General features: G+C 38.8%; 1 protein-coding gene across 1 annotated transcript in view; it reads right to left on the reverse strand.

Annotated features, from left to right (window-relative positions):
• The window catches only part of FHIT (fragile histidine triad diadenosine triphosphatase), a 1,435,036-nt gene that overhangs the window by 1,240,244 nt on the left and 179,515 nt on the right, over positions 1 to 15,277 (reverse strand). The gene's annotated exons all lie outside the window — the stretch shown is intronic.

Here is a 15,277-nt window from a genome sequence, read left to right on the forward strand (position 1 = left end):
CCCATGAACCATCAGATTATGACCTGAGCCAAAGTCGGTCAGGCTTAGGTTAAACCGAGTGGCTTCACCGATTGAGCCACCCAGGCACCCCTGAGTTTTTTATTTTTTGATTTTAAAAAGGTGTGGGAAAGTTCTAGAACATTTATCTGTAACCAAATGGTAAACTAATGTGCTGTCAAAGAATTTAAACACCATGTACATTTACCACTTACATTCACTTGAAGGAGAACTAAATTTCCCATTTTTATTTTCTCTAAATAGAGAATTTAACTCTGGTTTTCCTAAGATTAACCACAAAGGAGACTGAACTGGGAAACAAAACTCCCTAAGGCCCAAGAGATTATCGGTCAGTCAGATACCCATAAGGAACAAACCATCAACACAGTATATCCTTCTAGCAGTGAAAGTCCAAAGCAAAGATTTTTAAGGCTACTGAGATAAGGTAAAATAAAATCTTTGTAACAATCTTCCCTTCCCTACCAAAACCAAATTGGCAACACTGAAAATAAATTATAAACCACAGCTGTCTGCTTTAATCACCTATTTTTTTATTTTTATTTTATTTTTATTTTTTTTTATTTTTTTTTTGGCTTGGGGGTGTGTGCTTCTGTCTCCTCCACAGGACAAATACGTGTCCGCATGGAAACCTCTGTTATCACTGTTTCCATTGTCCCCAGGATGTCCTCATCCTCTTTCAATACGTCTATCTTCCGTAAAACACAAGTGGTTCAGCTCCATCGCACAGCTGATAAACCTTAAAGAAAACAAACTGGACAGAGTAGCACTGAGATTCTAAATTAGATAGACCAGCAGTCATCCTCACTGTAATCCAATAAAGAAAGCATGAACAATTACACTAAATGACAATGTCTTATTTGAAGTTTGGTTTCTACATAGTAGAAAAATTAGGCTGTCTTGGCCTTCCGTAGGAGGAAACTGCCTCGGAAGGGGTCTGTGTGCTTATTTTTCAATCTACACAACATCCAATCTATCACTACCATGCATATATACCTACCTCATAATTAGATGTATGTGTGTTGTTTGTCTACTATATGCAATATTGAAAACTAGTTCAAACAGTTGAGATGGGCTGCAAATAACTTTTCTTCGTTAGTTGGATTTAAAACTATGTTGGTAAGTGCCCACTATAAAATGGTTCAGTCCTGGTTTTCTTTTCTTTTTTTATTCCTTTGAATATTTCAAGGCACTATTCTATGTCAGGGAGGAACATAAAGGGGGTGGGAGGGAGGAAACAATGAGTGAGCCAATAGTACATTTTGAAAATAAGACCAATCAATAAGTATATTTTGAGTCTCTTCAACATATTGACTAGGTAGTCTAATAGATGACCGTGTGTGGGAACAGAAACTGCTGTTTTAGCAGCATCTAATGAGATTCCAAAAATTTAGTGACTTGGACGTCCTTTCACACTCATACTCTGGGTAGTATGGTGCCATGCAGTGCATTTAACTCTCTTTATGCCTTGGTGTTCTAGGGCAAAAGGAAATTCTTTCCTCTATAGCTTTAAACGTGGTCCAGGAGCTGGCTGCCAGGAACGTCTCTCACATTCCTATTCAGAACTCTCTGAGAAAAGCTGTCATTTTTTTTTTTCTATTCAAGTCTGGCTACTTGGCCCCCAGGCACCAGAGTGAAAGGAATATCTAAAATAACATCTTCATTTATTCATACGATTTTCATCTTGGATGGTATTATAAAAGCCAATCATAAATTGGGGGGGGGAATGGGATAATATGACATACACTATAAAATGAAATTTATGATGCAAACAGAATAGAAGAGAAACAGTGGCACATGAGGGTTATATCCTTGTCATCTACAAGTGTCTTTGCACATGACCTACACTGGGTAAGTCTTATAAATCTGTTTCTGAGGGAGAAAAACTAAACTCTGAAGGACTCACTGCTACAAAACTATATATAATACTAGGCATTTTTATATGAAGTTCAACCCTGCTCTCCCTAAAATAAAACCTAATCAAACAATAGAGGAGCAAACTCTAAATACTTTCTTCCACTCAACACTGGAAAACAGATACACTTAGGTCTCCAAAGAGGCCCCACGAAGACTTCTACTAAGCTTTAAATTCTCTGCTAAGGCTGAGTTTTATTTCTGGCGGGAAGAGCTTCTGTCTGGCTTTTCTTTTTCTTTTTAAGGAGAAAAAAATCTATATAATTATGGGTTTGTGGTTACATGTGTGGAACAAAGTATGGATAAAGAAAGGAAAACAGACCATCAAGAAGCTTGTTATCACTAAACATATAAAGCTAGAAAATTCTAGCAATGCTGACTGAATATATACCATAACAAAACTGTAATTTAAATCAAGTTATCAAAACATTTCAAAAAGAGAACAAATTTAATGATTTTAAAAATGTATCTTTAAAACAAAATGTGATCATTGCTATTAACAAAATGCTGTAACATAAATACGGTAGACCATTGCTTCTGTTAATACCCACTACAGTTTCTCAGGAAACAATCTTACCAGAGCAACTTTCATTAATGTGCAAAAAGATAGTGTTTCTTCTTTGAGCCCTAACCATCCTGTATGCCATCGTTTTCAAGATAATGGTTATAAAAGCTATAAACATTACAATGTTTTAAACATCATCTTGCCTATATACAGCAGTGGTCAATACAAAATATCCCTTCTTCACCTTCCCTCTGCCCTCTATTTCCCAAACACTATTTTTCCATCGCTATAGAGCTTGGTCATCTTAAACAAGAAAATAACCAACGTAATCTTACGTGCAAAATCTAAAAACATTTCCTTCAGAAACTATGACCTGTTAGATATCTGAAGATCAAGACAGGGATAAGGATTTATTGGGCCAAACCACATAGGACCCATATATCATGAGCTGCAGGACAGAACTTACTAAATGATTTCACTGGTCACATAACTGAATGTAAAAGGGGAAACGTTTCACTGACTGTGGTCAAATATGATTGTTGCCGCAGTAGATTACAGGCCCCAGAAGTACCCTTAGTTAGGTCAGTGACCAAATGTCACTCCATATGATTTTGATCTTCATGGGCAATGGCTCCACAGCATTAGATGTGTGAAAATCTAGCCTGAACCCAGCTACGAATTTGGGTTTGGTTTCCCCTTTTGAACAGATAAGCACTTTTGACATGGAAATCCTACCTTTCTTCCTCATCAACAAGGCACCAACAAACAGAATTCAGAAGAATTCAGATTTACAGATGAGGCATGGAAATATAAGAAGTATTCTTCAGATTATTTGAAATATGAAGTTATCTAGGAAGTAAATAGTGAATTCATGGATCATCCCAATGTTGGCTCTCTTGCTTTCCATTTACCAAGGGATGGAAAAAAGTAAGAAATGGAAGTTAAGCTCAAATTACTCATGTGCTGCTAGCTAATATATCTGATGGCTATCTTATGTGGGAAAAGCATGCAATAAATAGGAAAAGATACAGTGATTATATGTAGCTTCTGTTTCTGTAGTTCCAGCCCCTAACTTTTATTTTCCAAATAGCCAGGGGCCGCAGCTCTCAAAATGATTATCCTTTCCAAGCTCAGGAAGTAATAATGGAAAGTTAAGTAATTGTCCAACAAATAAAAGCATATGTTGATACTTAATGTATTATATATTATTTATATTTTGTATGTTATGGACACCAAACTTTATTGATACATACACCTAAAAGTCACAATCTTGGTTACTTCTGGGTGATATAATCAGAAGTCATTTTTATTTGTAACTCTATGCTTGCTTTGGTAAATTTTCTGTTGTTCTGCAGCAAGCATGGAGTGACTTTACACTCAGAGGGAAGAAAGGAACACTCTGCAAACACCATACCCACCTCATGAAAAAGAATGGAGGAGGAAGAGAAAATAAGAATATGATTTAAAAAAAAAAAAAAAAGAAAAAAGAAAAAAGAAAAAAGACCCTGTCTTGAACTCTTCCTCTGTTGTCTGTCTCTTCCTCTCATCTCTGCTTTCCTCAGCAGAAGACAAGAGTGTTTGCAGGGCACGGCTCTGAATCCCGCTGCCAGCACAGACCAGTTGCCACTGACTGTTGCTCAGCCATGGTTCTCCCTTCTTCAAAATGAGGGCAATGGTGGGGGCACCTGGGTGGCTCAGTCGGTGAAGTGTCTGACTTAGGCTCAGGTCACGACCTCATGGTTTGTGAGTTCGAGACCCGTGTCGGGCTCTGTGCTGACAGCTCAGAGCCTGGAGCCTGCTTCAGATTCTGTGTCTCCCTCTTTCTTTGCCCCTCCCTCACTCATGCTGTCTCTATCTCTCATAAATAAATAAACTTAAAAGAAAATTAAAAAAAAAAATGAGGGCAATGGTAGTATTTATCTCCTGAGAAGTCCAGGCAAAACAATGCATCTAAAGTTCTTAGCCCGAGGCCTGGCTTCAAGAGTAGATCCAACAGTATTAGTTACATTTTTCTTTCTACCAGTCTTGTCTGATCTTGGAATTCTTTTTTTTTTTTAATTGAAGTATAATTAACATATAGTGTTATATTAGTTTCAGGTGTACAATATCAAGATTCTACAGTTCTATACATTGCTTAGTGCTCATCAAGGTAAGTGTAGTCCTTTTTTTTTTTATTATTGTTTATTTATTTTGAGGAGAGGAGGGGCACAGAGAAAGGGAGTGAGATAATCCCAAGAAGGCTCCACGTTCAGTGCAGAGCTTGATATGAGGCTCAGTCCCACGAACAGTGAGATCATAACCTGAGCCGAAATCAAGAGTCGGAGGCTTGCCTAACTGAACCACCCAGGCATCCCAAGAGAAGTGTAGTGTTAATCTCCTATATGCACTTCAACTGTCCCCCCACCTACCGCCCTTCTGGGAGCCACCAGTCTCTTCTCTATATTTAAAAGCCTATGTTTTGGGGGATTTTTCCATTTGTCCCTTTTTTTCTTTGTTTTTTTTCTTACATTCCACATATGAGTGAAATCACGTGGTCTTCATCCTTCTCTGACTGATTTATTTCACCTAGTATTATAGTGACCTGGGAAATCTTTAAGACTTATAAAATACTGTATAACTTACAATATGCTTTAACAACAGTAATTTACTCTATAAACTGAAAGTAAAAGGCAAGGCTAGCATTCACGCCTCACTCTCCCCACACTGAAGTCTGATAACCAAACACCACTTTGGTGTTGGACTTGTAAGTGAGCTGTGGTTAGTTAGGTCTTATAACAGGGTACCAGCAAAGAGGACGTCATGGCCAACCAGAGTCAGAGGCCTGTCCTGGAAGCACTCCAAAACAAAACCCCAAGAAACCAGAAAAAACCACACAGGCCCAAGATGGCTGACAAAGTAGGCTGGAAACCCCTGGCCAAATAAGGAAGAAAAAGCACGAAACCAGCTTCCAAGAAATCCCTGCTTCAGGTAATGCATATAACATTCCCTTGTTAACAACTGTCAGTAAAAGATAAAACCCAAACTCTAGTGTGCACAGCTCTTTCCCCCATTCCCCCGTCAATCCACTCTCAGATCTCAAGAGTGTGCTTTCGCTTTAATAGACTTTCCTGCTTGTATGCTCACCCACTGTATTGTGTCTGTCCTTAAATTCTTTCTTCTGACAAGACCAAGACCCTCCGGTGACATTTTTGGGATGGGCTGGATGGAGGTCTCAGGGCCCAGGATCTCCCCAGTCCACCTGGCAATGGACGGACCTAGTAGCATGCTGAAACTACCACCAGGCTTACAATGGTCTATTGTTCAACTTCAGGAATTCTCAAGTTCATTGTTAAACAGAGCCATTATTAAACATGAGGTGACATAACTATGCAAATTATAATATAAAACTCACAATTAAATTAAAAACATTTTTTGAATTGATTTATTTTGAGAGAGAGTGAGGGAGGGAGGGGCAGAGAGAGAGAGAGGGAGAGAGAGAATCCCAAGCAGGCTCCGTGCTGTCCCTGTGGAGCCGGACGCAGGGCTCAGTCTCATGAACTGTGAGATCACAACCTGAGCCGAAATCAAGAGTCAGACACTTAAAAGACTGAGCCACCCAGGCACCCCAAATGAAAATATGTTTTTAAAGATTTTATGTTTAAGAAACCTTTACACCCAATGTGGGGCTTGAACTCACACCCCCAAGATCAAGAGTCACATGCTCCACTGACTAACAAGGTACTCCTAAATAAAATGTTTTTTAAATTATTTTTTAATGTTTCTTTACTTTTGAGAGAGAGAGAGAAAGACAGACAGAGAGAGAGTGGGGTAGGGGCAGAAGGCAAGGGAGACACAGAATCCAAAGCAGGCTCCAGGCTCCAAGCTGTCAGCACAGAGCCTGACACGGGGCTCAAACTCACGAACCTCGAGGTCATGACCTGAGCCGAAATCAGATGCTTAACTGACTGAGTCACCCAAGAGCCCCTAAACACAAATATTTTTAAAGGTAATAAATACACAAAGCTCGTCCCTTCCTAATTATTTTACTATTGTCTGTACTCTTAAGGTCATTTGCATCTATTACATTTGTGTGGTGGAGATACTAGCTGATGGAGTGCTACGGTGCATGTCTGCCCAATTGACTTTCCAAAAAGTCACGTTGGTAGCTTGGTATCAGCCAAACAGGCAAATGCCACAAATCACAGCTTGATATTGTTTTGTTGATTTGAGACTGATAAAGAACATGCAGATTAAATTTAAAGAGTGCCCCATCTGTAATTGTTATTTCTGAGTAGAACAAACAAAATTAACGACATATCCTTCCAGTATTTAAAACTATTATACAATATTTATGACAAAATGGCACTTGTTCATCACTTGCAAACACAGACTGGCTATGGCTATAAGATTTTGAGAAAATCCACAAAAGTTTTGTGTGACAACTGATAAAGCTATGTGGAATTTGCAATAAAGGGTAGTGATTTTATTATTATTTATAAATTACAGACCACACATCTTTTGTGTCAGTAAAATTTATAATAAGCACAACATGTGCATGAACACAGGCACACACACACACACATTTATCTCCCAGAGAGACAGAACTCAAACACTTGCCCGCACACCACCAGACTGACCACTGCTTTATGCTACAAGGAACCTAAAAGCTCTCAGCAGAGCCCCAGGCTCATCTTCAAAGCCCTCAAGTTGGATTGTAAAAGGTTTTAGCTTCAGTTGGGTCTAACCAACTGGATTATCATATTTAAATATGGTACATGGAGGGGCGCTTGGGTGGCTCAGTCAGTTAAGCAATCGACTTTGGCTCACAGTTCATGAGTTCGAGCCCTACGTCAGGCTCTGTGCTGACAGCTCAGAGCCTGGAGCCTGTTTCAAATTCTGTGTCTCCCTCTCTCTCTGACCCTCACCCACTTGTGCTCTGTCTCTCTCTCTCAAAAATAAATAAACATTTGAAAAGTTTTTTTAAATATGGTACATGGAGTATTCTCCACTACAAGATTATGAAGTAATAAGTACATGGCTTCAAGTTCTGCCCTTATTATGGAAAATGTACCATATAGAAACACAAATTGGGGAAAGTCAAGATAGCTTTCTACAATTCATGAAAACACTAGGGTTGCATCCAAGACAGATGAGCGGGGAGAACTACATAAACCTATGACATGAGGGGAATGGCACTCGTGGGGACAAAATGCTATGAGAAGTCTGCAGGAGAGTCATGAGCTGGGATCCTAGATCCTAGTTAATGGCAGCAATGTCATTTGCCTCAAAACAATCAAGAGAAGGGAGGGAACTCCCAGGGAGAAGGAGAAGGAGAGGAAGTCTGGACAGTATGGCGCCATAATAGTTAAGAGGAAGGATTTTAGAATCAGACACCCTGGACTCAAACCCAGGCTCCTCGACTCACTAACCATGTGAACTTGGGAAAGTTACTTGGCCTAAGTCTCTGTCTTCATCTTGGTGCAAAGGATAGTAACTTCCGGCTCAGAGCATTGTAGTGAGGGTAAAATGAGGCAACATATATCAAGTGGTCAGCACAGCATCTAGTACACAAAAGTGGTCAACAAACGTACCTGCCACTGTGACTATTGTTGCTGTTAGCCTTGAGTGTTGCGGATGTTGTCTTTGAGTGCTCGTGTTGGGATAGATGCAGGAATTGGGTAGAGGGCATTCCAAGCAGAGCAAAGACAACAAGCGAAAAACACAGAGGACATGTTGGGGGCCAGTTAGTAGCCCTGAAGTACCTGGAAATTCATGGAAGCCCAGGCCAGGCACAGCCCAGCAGCGAAGGCTGGAAGACTAGACTAGGGCTCTGCCAAAACAGTTCATCCTTCCTCATCCTCATTCCAAGAAAAGCAAAGTCAAGTTTTTAAGATGATCTTACCCTTTTTCTCCTGACTGGTACTATAAATTGTGCCTCTGCTATATTTGTGAAAAGCCTAAAAGGGAATGATAAATCAGGTGATATTACATATATTCATCAGTACCTTAATTGTTGTTAAATACTAACAACACCTAAAATTGATCTGTGCTGAGATTTACTGCTCTGACAAAAATCCACCTGGAAAAGAATACATAATTAAGAAGAGCGACCACAGATTTGTGGCAATGTAAGGTGTACGAACAAGATTTAAACTCCTCCCTGCGGGAATAACTGGGTGATGTTTATTCTGTAGATGAACAATGTGATTACAACAATGGAAAAGATTGATGAGATTTTTTTTTTTTTTTTTTTTACTGTAAGAGTTTGATTTAGCCAGCTATCTCAGATAATAGAAGGATGCAGAACCTCGTAGCCCAGCACGACTCGAGAATTCTTTGTGAAGGGTAACTAACACACATCTTCAGTGACCTGGGAAAATAGATTGCAAGTCAAGTGGGCACATTAGGCAGCGATAGACTGGCAGAAAAGTGACCGGAATTGAAGAAAAAAGATTTTCTAAATTAACCACAACTGCATTTAACCAAACCAGAGAGAAATGGGACAAGGAAAAGCATATTCTTATCACGGATAAAGGAATAAATTGTTCTCCTTTTGTAGTCCTTTGGCTATGTAGGCTGCTATTTGGGTCTAAGAGGTAATTTTTAGTCAAGTCTCTCATCCAGGAAATGAAGAACCACCTGGCTTATCTTCATAAACACACAGACTAAAAGCATGGCTGTATTAGTTTTCTAGAGTCTTGTCACTTAAAAGTGTAGGGAGATAGTGCCTGGGATTTGTGTTTGTTAGAAACAAAATCTTGGGCCCTAGATCTCTTGAATCAGAATCTGCATTTTTAACAAGACTCCCAGGAATCCACGGAATCTTTTACATACAAAAGCTTAAGAAGCACTGATCCAGAGGGGTGCCTGGCTAGCTCAGTTGGTAGAGCACATGACTCTGGATCTCAGGGTTGTGAGTTCGAGCCCTATAGTGGGTGTAGAGATTACAATAAATAAAATCTTTTTTTTTTAATTTTTTTTTAATTTTTATTTATTTTTGAGACAGAGAGAGACAGAGCATGAACAGGGGAGGGTCAGAGAGAGGGAGACACAGAATCCAAAGCAGGCTCCAGGCTCTGAGCTGTCGGCACAGAGCCCGATGCGGGGCTCGAACTCACGCACCGCGAGATCATGACCTGAGCCGAAGTCGGACGCTTAACCGACTGAGCCACCCAGGCGCCCCAATGAAATCTTTTTTAAAAAAGCACTGATATAGAGAGCTAGACACCATTCTTTCAGTATACAAACTTTCAATATCTGTACTGTTCAATATGATAGGTAGCCAGTAGCCACATGTAGTCATTTAAATTTCAATTAATTACGATTAAATCAAACTAAAATTAGGAAGTTCATTTGTACCAACCACATTTTAAGTGCTCCACAGCACATGTGACTAGTGTGTACCATATGCATTTCCATCATCACAGAAACTTCTAATAGGTAGAGCTGATTCAGGCACTTGAGACACATCACTCAGAAGATAAAGATTCTTTTATTCAGGAGGCTTAGATGGATGGAGACAGATGATAAACAATAAACAAATAAGTGATTAAATTAAAGGGTATGTTGAATGGTTAAATACTTAAGACAGAAATTAAAAATAGAGCAGTCTTACAGGGATCAGGAAGATGGAGGGCAAGTTGGAACTTTAACTATGGTGGGTTTAGTGGGCTTCATTGAGAAGACTACATTAAAGGAGAAGTGAGCGCCTACTGGGTGGCTCAGTCAGTTAAACGTCCAACTCTTGATATCAACTCAGGTCATGATCTCACAGTTGATAGCATGGAACCTGCTTGGGATTCTCTCTCTCTCTCTCTCTCTCTCTCTCTCTCTCTCTGCCCCTTCCCCACTTGCACATGCTCTCTTACTCTCTCTCTTTCTAAATACATAAAATAAAACTTCAAAAAACAAAAACAAAAACAGAGAGAGAGAAGTGGGCTGTTAGCCAGGAGGGAGAGTATTCCAGACAAAGGGAAAAGCTTGTGCAAAGGCCCTTTGGCAGATGCGTTTGAGGAACAACAAGAGAGTTTATGTGGGAGTCAAAGGGTAGGAGATCAGAGGGATAAGGAACCTTACAGCAGAAGGGCCTCCTTTTTTTATTGTAAAAGATTTGGGCTTTTCCCTGGAGTTAAATGAGGAGCCCTTGCAAGCTTTTGAGCAGGGGAGTGACAAGCTTCAACACCATCTCAAAGTCATTCTAGCTCAGGAGAAAATGACTATAAGCAAAAGTTATTTGTTTTAATTCAAGGTCACATTCAGGTGAAGAAGGACACTATCTGCACTGGCAAATGGTGTTGTTTATAAGTTTGAGTAACCACCAGAAGCTTGTTAACGATACACACACAGAAGTCATTAAAATTTATCACTGTAAAATTCAGACACCTTTCCAGAGTCTCCATTAATATGCAGTCACAAGGTCTTACAGGTTACCACCCAGAATCTGGAGCCACATTTGTTATGAACTGTTTGAGCAAATCCTGAAGAATGCAAATTAGTCATCAAGTGCCTAAAGGGTGGAATTCGGCATAAGTGTCTCATCCTCAAAACCTGTTGATTACATTGTTACCAATTTACAGGTATTTCTTGAAGACACAGAAATCTGTTCAAGAGTTCCAAACTCTTTTTTTTTTTAACCTGACCCTATCCCTGATAAATGCTAAAGCTTTGGAAATCAAGGTATGGGGTTTCTTTAGTTGGCTCTTTCAGAATCCCAGGAACAGTGACACATTCACAGTTGAGAATGTTGTTATCTTGCAGGTAATCCAACTATAGTTCTAAGAACTAGAGGTCACCGTAGCCTGTTGACAAAATGCCATTATGAGACTCAAGGCCTGTGTTCACCACGTGAAAGTCATATTGAAGAGGCAGTCCTAATACAATCTAGAGCTATCGCCTGCGATTTCTTCTTTGCGGACAACCACCAACCATGATCCAGCCAGAGTTCTGGCAGAAACACAAAGTAAGGTCACCTTCAGTAAATTAAAGGAAATGAACAATAAATCAAGGCAAGCCAGGTCACTGGGAACTAATGGCTCAGATGCTCACGTCAAGTGAGTAAGTAAATCAAGGAGCATCACTTGTATGCATCTGGGCATAACATTTTTAACATTTTTAAGCTACAGGATATAAGAGGAAATTTTAACAACAAAGTTATTGCCAACTTGAGCAATGGGATTCCAGAAGTAGAGCTACTTTATCATTCCATTCATTTGTTCATTAAATATGGACCTCCTTGTTGAGGGCCTCCTGTGGGCAGGGACTATGCCAAGTGCTAAAAACACCAAAGTGTACCTGCTATACTACCTTGTCCACATGAAGGGTACAGTTTCAGTTTCAAGCTCCTAACAGCTCTCTCTTGGAGCCAGGAAAGTTCCAACATGAGGAGACCTGAAGAGATCATTTGTGGATGGGAAGGATTTGGAGGCCCTAAAAAATCAGGAGACATACTGGCAGAAGGTGGATCTTCACAGGCGTATGTACACAACTTTTACCTTCTCCGTCTTGAAGCCAGAGCACCTGAGAGTCACGTCTGCTTCCTTCATCCGCCCACAGGAGTCACTCCCAAGATGTGAACCACCCTTCCTCATCTCACCCCCTCCCTTTCTGATACAGCAAAAGCAGAGAGAGCAGGGAAACTATTTCTAGAGGCTGGATACCTGAAGAAACCAGAAATGAGCGAAAGGGCTAAGACACTTAAGGAATTAACTGTGGGGAGAGGGTAGAAGATCTCCTCTGCTGAAGACAGGGCTAACAGGAACAGTTGAGAAAAAAGATCAGGAAACTATGGCCCTCAAGCCAAATATGGACTGCCACCTACTTTTGTAAATAGAGTTTTCTTGGAACACAGCCACATTCCTTTGACTACGTATTATCTGTGGCTGCTTTTGATATAAAAAAACAGAGTTGAATAATTGCTATAGAGGTTGCATGGCCTGTAAAGCCAAAAAGACTTATTCTCTGGTCTTTTACAGAAAAAAAATATGCCAATCCCAGGTATAGAACTAACTGCACTGTCCAGAGTAGCAGCCACTAGGCACATAAAATGAAGCTAGCCCAAATTGACATGTGCTGTAAGTATAAAAATAGATTTCAAATACCTAGTATAAGAAAAAGTAAAATATCTCATCAATATTTTTAATATTAGATTACAAGGTAAAAATTAATGTTTTCATCTATTTGGCTAAATAAAATATATTATCAAAATTAATTTTATCTGTTTCTTTTTAGTCTTCATTGTAGCTAGTAGAAAATATAAGATTACATTTAAGACTCACATTATATTTCTAGGGGGCAGCCTGGTGTAGAAGGAGAGTTTCCAGCATGTATACACAAATTGGAGACAAGCTGAACAGTAAGATTCTTGTTATTACCCTACCTTCCACTTTGTCTATGTTTTCTAAACTCCACTCTCAGATCTTTCTTTTAATAACTACCCAAATTCACAAACTCACAAGCCTGAAATTCTTGCAAGTTTCGGTGCTGAATTTCAACAGAAGAAAGCACATGTACATCAGAATTTCACAGTAAGAAGTGTCAGTGGCTGGGCTATGTAGTAGGCTGTGTTCCCTATCTAGCTTAGCTAGTTTCTGCTATAGCAGGGCCCTAAGCAAACTCCACAAGGGAGACACTCTTTGGAGTCTTATGATCTACACTAAAAATTCATGTCTATCAACTGATTTTCAACAAGAGTGCCAAGTCATTGATGAGGAAAGAATAGTCTCCTCAATAAATGGTGCTGTGACAACTGGATCCCTATCTCACATTTTATATAAAAATTAATTCAAAATGAATCAATGATCTAAATATAAGGCCTAAAACCAAAAAACTCCTAGAAAAAAACATAAGGGTCATGACCCTTGTATTTGGCAATGGATTCTTATATATGATACCAAAAGCAAGAGCAACAAAAGAAAAAAATAGATAAATTAGATTTCATCAAAATTAAAAATGTTTGTGCATCAAAGGACCTTATCAAGAAAGTGAAAAGACAACCTAGAGAATGGGAGAACATATTTGTTAATCATATAACTGATAAGGGACTACTGTTCAGAGTATATAAAGAACTCTTGCAACTCGACAACAGAAAGACAAAAAATAATCAAAGGACTTGAATACACATTTCTGCAGAGAAGACATACAAATGGCCAAGAAGCACATAAAAAGATGTCAACATCATTAGTCATTAGGGATATGCAAATCAAAACTACATGGTTTAGCAGTTTCTTGAAAAGTTAAACAGAAGTACCATTTGACCCAGAAATTCCATTCCTAGGAATACACCCAAGAGAACTGAAACTAGAGACTCAAACAGGTATATGTATATGCATGTTCACAGCAGCACTATTCACAATAGCCAAAGGTGGAAATGGCCTGATGGATCAAAACCATTAAAAAAAAAAAAAAAAAAAAAAAAAAGATCAAAATGGCAATCATTGACTCAAAAGATAAGCAAATTATGGTACATATACACCATGGAATAGTATTCAACCCTAAAAAAGAAAGAAGTGCTAATATATGATATAACATGAATAAACCTTGAAAACATTACACTAAGTGAAAGAAGCCAGACACAAAAGGTCACATATTATATAAGATACAATTTATGTGAAATACCCAGACAAGGGAAATCTGTAAGATACATAAGACAGATTGAAGGCTGACAGAGGCTAGAGGGGGGTAACAGGAATCAGGAGAAGTTGTTTAATGAGTCCTATCTTGGAGTGATAGAAATATTTTGGAACTAGACAGAGGTGGTGGTTGCACAACATATACTAAATGTCACTTTATTGTTCACTTTAAAATGGTTAATTTTATGTTATGTGACTTTAACCTCAATACACTTTTTTGAAGTAATATATTTTGTGCATTTTATCCATAACCATGATGGTTATGATTTTTAAAATTTAAAATAGATTTTTCATTACCTAACCATTTCTACTCCTTACTGCCCCACCAAAAAAAATTGTAAGAAATCTGACATTACACTTTGTAAACTACTCAAAATCTACCCTATAGTTATTACTCTTCTCAAATTAGAATCCGTTTCTGTTGCTTACAATCAAATAACTTTAATGGATACAGTACCTTCGTATGTCATTCAGGAAACCTGAGCTCTAATTTTAGATCTGCAACTAATTAGCTATTAATCTCAGGATAAGTTGTTTAAACTGGTTGGGCTTCAGTTTCCTACCTGCATATTGAAGGGATTACACTAAATTACTCCTAAGAGTTTAAAATTCCATAAATGACATATAATAACTAACACGTTTCTATCTTCTTTCTCAACATTATCCAAGAAGAGGTCACCATCAAACAGTGGTGGTTTGATACCTTCTCAGTAAAAATTAAATTTACAAGGTCAGTTCAGCCTTTGATCTAGCTAGCTCCTCTACCTCATTCCTGTGGCTCCTCGAGAATGTTTAGCAGGTACATTCCAACAGATGAAACCCCTCCAAGGTCTTCAGTGTGATTTTAAATCCTATCACTATGGAAAGGCAAATCAAATGAAATGGCCAAAGGTGATGCCCAAACCCTTTGCATCTAAGTGTCGCAACTAAATGTTCAGACTGTGGTATATGGGCTCCACAAAGGCACAGTAAATGTTCCTCATGTGGTTCAAGGGGCTGGGCGGGAAGTTGCCTGAAGAAAACTAAGCTCTCTGCCTTGACTAGGTTAGTTTGTGCAAAATGATCTTTCCTTTCTAAAAACAAGAATGATGGTTTCTGTTGTCTCACAGAGATATTTTAAATCATTAAGAATAACAAAGAAAAATCTTAAAAAAAAAATTTAATGTTTCATCCAAAAGCTACAAAGCATTAGGTTGGGGAAGTGTGAGAAGTTTATTAGGCCAATTTAGACTCTAAT

Source organism: Lynx canadensis, chromosome A2 (genome assembly GCF_007474595.2).
Source record: "Lynx canadensis isolate LIC74 chromosome A2, mLynCan4.pri.v2, whole genome shotgun sequence".
Lineage (NCBI taxonomy): Eukaryota > Metazoa > Chordata > Mammalia > Carnivora > Felidae > Lynx > Lynx canadensis.